We start from the raw sequence: 8,943 nt of genomic DNA, 5'->3' as shown, positions 1-8,943 counted from the left end.
ATAGGTACATTTCAGAGGGCCTCAATCAGCCATTCCATTTCTAACACCATTTTTAGTGAAGGGGAGTAGTTGACCCACTGGGACTCAAACTCGGACCTTCTGGGGTAAAAAACTGCGGCTCTGACCACTACACCACAGAGCCAGGCTTGGTGGGTCAGCACACACCCACAATGGCCACTCCATCAAAGTCCCTTCATTAAAAAATCCTATTTCCCTTGTGTCTCTATGGTAATTATATACGGGTCGAAAACGACCCGAATGCCATAGATGTAACGATTGTGAATAAAATAAAAAATGAAGATGCGAGACAAAAATTGTTTTTCAAGATGTGTTCTACTACTGCACAGTGATATTCTGGTAGCAATAAATCTGTGTCATTTCTTATATTACATCTTAGAGGTTACTTTTTCATTTTTTAAATAATCGAAATCAAGGGGTATGTGTACAAAACAAGAACCTTAAACCCTTGACAAAACATTAAAACCAATATTTCCATAAGAAAGGGAAGCCTAAAGGGCAGTCAAGCCATGAAAAAAGAATGGTGATATATAATTGCTATTTGTCACTTTTACAGCTGATTTAAAAAACACGGGTCGAAACCGACCCGTGAATACCGGGCATGGTCAAAGGAAATGAAGACAGAACAAGGGTTAAGTGTGTCAAGTATATTATGCCCTGCAAATTTGGTAATGATATATCCTGTTGTTGAGGACTTTCCGCTTGGTACAATGTATGGAATGTTATATAAGAAACTGAAGCAACTTTGCCATATCTATCACGCCATTTTGTGACATAATTTTTCATATTTGTTTATGTACGATACGTGTGTGTGTGTGTGTGTGTGTGTGTGTGTGTGTGTGTGTGTGTGTGTGTGTGTGTGTGTGTGTGTGTATGTGTGTGTGTGTGTGTGTGTGTGTGTGAGTGTGAGTGTGTGGTATGGTGTGGCAGCGCACTAAAGCTTCTCTGTGCATTTAGAAAATGAGTACAGTATCACAGAAGGCTTAGCTGCACTACGCACGCACGCACGCACGCACGCACAATTATTACTACTTACACACACACACACACACACACACAAACACACACACATACACACACACACACACACACACACAAACACACACACACGCACACACACACACACACACACACACACACACACACACACACACACACACACACATACACACACACACACACACACACACACACACATACACAAACATCCAGCTTTCACCCATACTTTATGGTTCAACTTTTAATTTGAGGGCTCCACTAAAAATGTCTTCTTCAAATTTCAGCCCATTAAATACTGGAGTGGGAGCCCTCATAAATAATTAGCAGACCGCTCAAACTCAAGTGTGTGGTTGCCTGTGTGTGTGTGTGTGTGTGTGTGTGTGTGTGTGTGTGTGTGTGTGTGTGTGTGTGTGTGTGTGCAGGGCCGCTGACAGGTTTGGCTGGGCCCGGGACAAAAAAATATCAATGGGCCCCCCTTCCTCCTACCACCCCCCACCCCACCAAAAACAAAAAAAAACCCAACCACCAAACCAACATTTTTTTCAAGAGAGACCAGGTGGCCAGACTACACTTTCAGCCTGAAAGCGCACCACTCTCACGTGATATGCTATGTATTATTAGGCCTACACATTATAAAATAAATGGCATTGGTATCAAAGTAGCCTCACAAATCAATGACGCATACAATAATTCCATAGTAAATGATCTATCCATCCAACTATTCATGCAATTTTGCCAACATTTATTTAGAAATGAAACAAAATAAATAGGATTCACATCATTAATAACACACATGTACATGTAATTTACTTCAGCAATTTGAGGGCTTGCACATCAAAACGTACCTGACTGAATCAGCTCTAAGTTTGCAAAACTGACTGACGTGTGATGACAGTGAACAAGTGAGCAGCACACCAAAGACAGTGGAACACAGATCTTGTGCTGTGCTCCCTCATCAAAATCTTCCCACACCAGGAATAGCCAAACACAGGAACAAGTCAAGTTGCAGAAATGTATATGCAAAACGGATGTACACTGTTTCTCCCCACAAAGTTAACAGGTTGATAAAGTGTTAGCATTTGCGCTAAGCGGGATTTATAGGCCTACGCGCTAAGCGAAATAGCGTTGCATAATAGCACTGTTTTAAAAGTTCTCCCTTGCTCTCTCCTTCCGCGCGACGCAACTTCTCATCTCATCATGTTATATTTGTGGGCTAATGTGCATATTCCTAGCTAAGGTCACAGATGGTCAGATTTGAAACACAATTTTACTAAGCTGTGGTTATAAAATGATGCAACTGTGTGACTGATCATGTTTTAAACATGAATGCTGCGGTGCAGTGCGTGTCTGTCTGTATGAAGGGAAACTTTTGCTTTGTTTGTGTCCTCTGCTATTGTTAGTACCTGCATCATCTGAAGAACTTTTTACTGAAATCCTGGGGCTTCTGGTGTCTTCTATTTTTCTCCTATCCTTCATTTTCTGCCCTCCTGGTTTGAACGACTGCTTCTTCAGACACCTTGGCATTGGCAAATTGGCACGAGCCGCGTTAAGATGAAGCCTTTTTTTTCTTTCTCGTAATGACCGACCAAACCACTGCATGAAAAGAGGAATATGTGGATGAGTTTTGCACCTTAAACTGCCTCATACCTCAAGCCACAGCATTTGCGGCTCCCCCATGCCCCCCTCCCATCCCCTTCTTAGGAGAGCCTTTAATATGTAAATGCCAGTGATCAGGTCGGGAGCTGCTACAGTCAATTTCAAGTGGGGTGGGGTGGGGTGAGGTCAGGTGGGTGGGAGGGAGTGGGGGGTCGGCAGGCCTGTTTCTAGGATTTTGGGGTCCCTAGGCAACGGGATTGTTGGGGGCCCTAGGGCATTTTTTGGCCTTTTACTAAAATGTGTGTGTGTGTGTGTGTGTGTGTGTGTGTGTGTGTGTGTGTGTGTGTGTGTGTGTGTGTGTGTGTGTGTGTGTGTGTGTGTGTGTGTGTGTGTGTCTGTATGTATGTTTGTTCACGCTGCCCAGTGGTGTTTTTCAGAATCACTAACCATTAAACCAGGGGTAGTGAACCTATGTCTCGAGGGCCCTTGAGGCCGTTTTATCCGGCCCCTGATATCATTATAATGTTTTGCAACTTCACATGAAATAGGCCTATGACATATTTTGCAGGCCTAAAGGAATCTTAGAAATTACATTTCCAATGCAATTAAGTTAGGCCTATATTCAGGGGACCTAGAAAAGGTGGGGACTGTTTTAAATGTGTCTACCTTTAAAGGTGTCTATATGTCTATATAGGCCTAAAGGTGTCTATATATGCCTAAATTTCATGGGGAAATCCTGATTTGTGTTCATAGTACGGCCCCCGGAGGATTTTATGACCATGGTAGGAATTTGAAGTGGCCCTTCGAATGAAAAAGGTTCCCCACCCCTGCATTAAACCTTTCTTCTAGCCACAGCTCTGCTGTCAGTACATTTTATTATGATACTATAAGCTCAGAAATGAAGTTGATCGAACAATTCGATCGGTGCTATAAACATTTAAATGAACCGAATAGAAATCAGAATAGAAACATCTGAATGATCTTTCTTGGACATAGCCTACATTTTGAAGTGACCCTTTGAATTAAAAAGGTTCCTCACCCTTGCTTTTGAGGAAAAAACATCAATGTGCTTGGCCACTCTGGTTTTTAAATTATTCTGAACTAAAGCAAGGATTGTTCAAGGAAGTTCAAAACAGACTGTCTCTGGTTAAATTAGTTCTACACCAAGCCTTTAGGTGGCAGTACAACTAATTCGCACAATGCGAATTCCACACACAAGCCACAAAGAAGCCATCTACCGCGGTCAACAACACCGACCTATCTGAACAGAACCACGCGCTGTCTGTGTGGTTTCACTGTTACAAGTTTCTTGGCGACATGGGGGAAAGTTCCTCACATACCAACGGAAAATGGGCTTCACATACATGTAAGTAAATTTTACTCAACTGTGGTTTAAAGTTTCAGTACTCAAGAGCGATTGAATAGCTCCTCTGAACACAGATCCGCCATTGCTAAGTTGTAGCACAAGTCCCCTCAATGAATGTGACTACTCTTGTTGCTGCTGTACGCTAGTCAATTCTGATAACTTGCGAGCATCGTAATGACAAAATGCAGTAGTGAAACGGTGAATATGTTAAGTATACTTGTTGATGGTAAGTTGTTTGACATTGCTCGTTCTCAATTGCCTTTCCCCTGCCTAAAGATGATTCCCAGTTTGTCGCTCCCAGCGCGGTTCGATCCCCAGTCGGTTCGCTCCCACTAGCCAGACTATCGAGCCCACCGAGCTAGTTATCTTTTTGATGTTAGTTTTTTGTTACGTACCCTAAACCTAACCCTTACCTTAATCCTAAACCTAACCCTAAATTGCTTGTATGTGGTAGTGTATGATAATACGAGAAATGTAATCGGGTGGGATAGAACGCCTGGGATTGATAGGGTCACCTGGGACTACACGTCCGGGAGTGATCTTACATGGGAGTGACCATCTCCCAGCGCTTAAGATTGACAAAGGCTACCGTTAGCATGCTATTGCGTTAGCTCATCAACTAGTTGCTGGGCACTGCTCATTTTTCACGTCTGCCCGGCATTTCGCTGATGAACTAACGCTTGGACGTCTTGCCAATGTATTTTACAGCGGCAAAAATGCATCTAGGCGACGTTGGCAAGATTGGTGTGCCGTCTGGGTATGTTGGTTTTCAGTGCTGGGCAGTAGCGAAGCGACTAGTTTAATTACATTCCCTAGTAGCTTGGTCGTAGCGTCATTACTATGTATCGACTAACGTCCCTGTAGTTAGGAAATAAATAGTTTGGAAATCAATGTGAAATACCCTGGCATTTGCAACAGTAGGCAACCTGTCCTTAAAAAGTATGGGCCCTCAAAACAGCACTTGTTGCACAAATAAGTGTTGCATAGAGCAGTCTTTCCCAACCAGGGGTACGTGTACCACTTGTTGCACAAATAAGTGTAGCTGGCCTCTTCAAGAAATTGAAATTATGCATGGTCACTTTTTCTTATTGTTTCACGTGGAGGTCTACTGACATTGTCTAAATAATGTAGGCTAGTTTATGTCCATGTATTATATTAGGACCCAAGGTTAATGGGTTATTCTGTTTACCATGTTTTCACAGGCTGCTGTCTCATAATATGGCGAAGACGAGTCACTTGAAGGCCTAACAGCTCTTATGAGGAGCAGTCTTGCCATAGAAGACTGAAAGAATGTAAGATTAACTTCTTTGTGACCAATATGACTTGCTCATTGATACATTAGCTATGTCAATATGAGATGCATGGTGAAGTATTTAATTTATTTGTCTCTCTTCTAGGAGCTGTAGAAACAACAGGGTGCCTGCTGCAGTATGACGAGGACGCCCTGATCATAGAAGGTCCAGTGTCTTGGCAGGGTGAAATGGCACTGATATCGGTATGTGGTGATATCAGTTAAAATTAATGAATTAATTCTCATATCTGAATAATGTGAACACTGGATTTACCACACACTCACACACACCCTAGTCCTAGATTATACAACCAAGGTTACTTTTACCACAGCTCTGGCACTGCATCAAATTTCTTTTCTTTTTTATAGAACTGGACAGGTCATTTATTCGTTCCCCTTGTTTTTTGCAGTGTCCTGCAGGATGCTGTGTCCTGCAATCCTGTGTGCTGTGCTACAGACGCGTGTGGAGGTCAACCCGAAATGGGCACAGTAGCGTGAAAGAGGGTAAGCTTAACCTATAGCCTACGTCAGGGTTGGGGAACCTTTCTCATTCGAATGGCCACTTCAAATTCATCCGAGGGGCCATAAAAGTCCTCCAAGGGCCGTACTATGAACACAAACCAGGATTTTCCCTTTCACTTTAGGCCTATATTGAAGGCAGCCACATTTAAACAAACGCCAACTTCTTCAGGTTCCCTGAATATAACTTAATTGTATTGCTAATGTATTTTCTAAGATTCCTTTACAAAATATGTCATATTTCATGTGAAGATGGAATTGCATTAAAATTATATCGGGGGCCGGATAAAACAGCCTCAAGGGTCGCAAACGGCCCTAGAGACATAGGTTCCCCACCCCTGTCCTACATTGTCAATATGACTTGTGCTACTTTATAGATAAGTTGTCAATGCTTTGCATTGCTATGTTTTGATTTTATTTTCTTACATCCTACAGATCCTGGCAGGGAGACGGTAGTGTCCTGCAGGATGGTGATGGGCAATCTTACAAGAGACCACAGAAAACTGATATAGTGTAAGATTATCCCTGTTGGGCTCAATATGTCTTGCTTATTGATATATTTGCTATGTCAATATGAGGTGCATGACGAAGTATTTATTTATTTGTTGTTTCTACAGCTCCCAGAAGTGAGACTGAGTGCCTGTTGCAGTATGACGAGGAAGCAGTGACCAGAGACCTTCAGTAGACCCTGCTGGCATGATTGGCGGCTGAAGAACATAATCAACAGCAATGTTTATAATATTGTACATACCTGTATAGTCTGCACTAAAATGCTGTACCTGTACTATTTTTCCTCTTACTTTCATATTTACTATGAATTGACAACTTTTACTCAAATCCATTTTTGTATGTGCCCTGACTAAAACTATCCTTAAACCTAACCTGTCAGAGGTGTAATAACAACCTGCTCTTAGCAATGTGGCAGCAGTCTACTTGGATGCAGCGGGGAACATAGAACCCTTTTTTTGAAAAAGCATTGTATGTTTCTGAGTTTTATGAATTGTGCCCTTCCCAAACCTAACCTGTCGTAGGGGCCTATGAAATCCGTTTTTTTTTTAATTATTATTATTTACATTTTTGAACTTATTTTCCCCTTTCCCCTTTCCCCTTTTCAAAAAAAATAAATAATAAATAAAATACAAAAAAATCTTAGTTATTTAGTTCAAACTGGTGGGTGGACAGAGCCAACCACTCATGGTTGAATGGTAGGTAGAGAAAAGAAAAGTAAAATTACCTACTAGCTTTTTGTAATATCAGCCCTCAAAAATATTCCAGGTAATAAGGTAGCTGTATTGTACATGCGCATATATTCTATTAAATACACGTGACGCACGCACCCAACTAGAAGGCGAATTCACTTCTGGTGCATTGAAGTTGTTGGACTCTGGCTGCATCAGGTTTTCTCGAATACTTGGCTATATTGCAACGTGCAGCTTAGAGACATTTTGGGTCACGTTATATGTAGGCATTAAATAAATAGCCTCGCAAAGTCCCTACCGTCTACCGTTTCACTCAAACACATGTTTTACAAGACGGCCGTTTTCTTCTGATGGTGACTTGACCCTTTTTCAAAGTTGATGCTAACTTTTAGTCACTATGCACGGAGAGCCGCCCGTCTTTTCTGTGTCGCATCGCATTGTCTTAACAGACGGTCAGGACAACGCGTTTATGCCTGACCTCACCTGTTCTACTAGGCAAAATTTGAGTGCTGTTGAGTATTAAGATTTCTTCATTGCTCTGACGGCCAGTGTTAGGACGTGGGAGACAATCGGAAACGCCGCTTGGGAGAGAGATGCGTGTTTGTTTCTGAGTTGTACATTTGTGACCTGAGTAGGCTACTGTAGCCTATACATCACTGCATATAGCCTAGAGTATATTGTTTGCAGGGTATGTATGTAGTTTTAAATTATGTATATTTATGAAATGCACGGTTCCTGTCTAAGTGTGTGTACATTGTTTGGTGTGATATTAAAAGCATTTAAAAAAATCATTTTCATTTTAGCAATAAATTCACATCATGCATGCTGAAGCCCCATCACAGTGCAGTCTATAATGATGTGAACATAATGATGTGAATACACAAAGTAAAATCAACCTAGGTATATTAGTAATAATAATTTTTGCATAATTATACGGACCTACCGTATAGGCCTACGGTATGCATAAATTAATCCAACGTGACCAATAGAAGGTCGTAGCTGCTGACCAACAGCGCAGCTCTTTTACTTTGAGTCACGTGTCTTTTTCGTCCAATAAGAGCAAGGCTAGTCCGCGTTCCGGGCTGGCTGTCATTGCCTTTCATGTTAATCGTTGGGCCATTAACACCCTGCTGTGAGACCTCTCCACGGCTCTGATTCGCTTCCGGGCGATTTACGTGACACCAAAACTGTTAATTTCGCATTCTCTCAGCGCTCAAAATCAGACGAAAGTTAGGCAAGTCCGTGGGCGATTTGGGACGAGTTCATTGTCACAAATCCCCCTTTTCGTGCTGTGACCCATTTGTGCACTGGGGGTGGGGGAGGTCGGGGTTCTTGATCCTTTTTAAGGGCAAGAAAGGCAAAATATCTGCATCGTTTATTTAATGTAAATATAGCACAGTCTCCCTCTCTCAAAAAACATCTTATTTTGAAATTAAATAGAACCATTAATCACAAACTCAATGAGGGCCCAGTTCTGGGCCCCCCTATCCCAGGGCCCGGGACAAAAAGCCCTTTTGTCCCCCCCTGTCGGCGGGGCTGTGTGTGTGTGTGTGTGTGTGTGTGTGTGTGTGTGTGTGTGTGTGTGTGTGTGTGTATGTCTAGGTGTGTGTGTGTGTGTGTGTGTGTGTGTGTGTGTGTGTGTGTGTGTGTGCGTGCGTGCGTGCGTGCGTGCGTGCGTGCGTGCGTGCGTGCGTGTGTGTGTGTGTGTGTGTGTGTGTGTCTGTTTGTGTGTGCGTGTGAGCACACACACACAAATGCACCTTCTCAAAGAGACACACACACGCACAAGGAGGAGGAGATACCTCTCTTTAGATGCAAAGTAGCTACACAAACAACTTCAGGAAATATACAATGCACCACAAACAACCAGACACACAAAAATGCAAAGGCATGTGTGCACACATTTATATCTTATGTCAGTGTATGTGTTTGTGGTGTATACTGTGTGTGTGTGT

At 42.4% G+C, this 8,943-nt stretch overlaps 1 long non-coding RNA gene across 2 annotated transcripts; it reads left to right on the top strand.

The window, feature by feature from the left end:
* The first annotated feature begins 2,616 nt into the window (after window positions 1–2,616).
* On the top strand, window positions 2,617–6,834 carry LOC134444889 (uncharacterized). Of its 2 annotated transcripts, XR_010034134.1 has the most exons (6): window positions 2,617–3,979; window positions 5,182–5,271; window positions 5,377–5,474; window positions 5,681–5,774; window positions 6,225–6,302; window positions 6,407–6,834. It is a non-coding gene; the product is annotated as an uncharacterized LOC134444889 (long non-coding RNA). The 2 variants fall into 2 exon arrangements; XR_010034133.1 differs by having other exon boundaries at window positions 2,617–5,271.
* Window positions 6,835–8,943: the final 2,109 nt, after the last annotated feature.

The sequence above is a fragment of the Engraulis encrasicolus genome, unplaced genomic scaffold (assembly GCF_034702125.1).
Source record: "Engraulis encrasicolus isolate BLACKSEA-1 unplaced genomic scaffold, IST_EnEncr_1.0 scaffold_81_np1212, whole genome shotgun sequence".
Classification (NCBI taxonomy): Eukaryota; Metazoa; Chordata; class Actinopteri; order Clupeiformes; family Engraulidae; genus Engraulis; species Engraulis encrasicolus.
The sequence above is the reverse complement of the archived record's forward strand: the minus strand, read 5'-3'. Positions and strand labels throughout refer to the sequence as shown.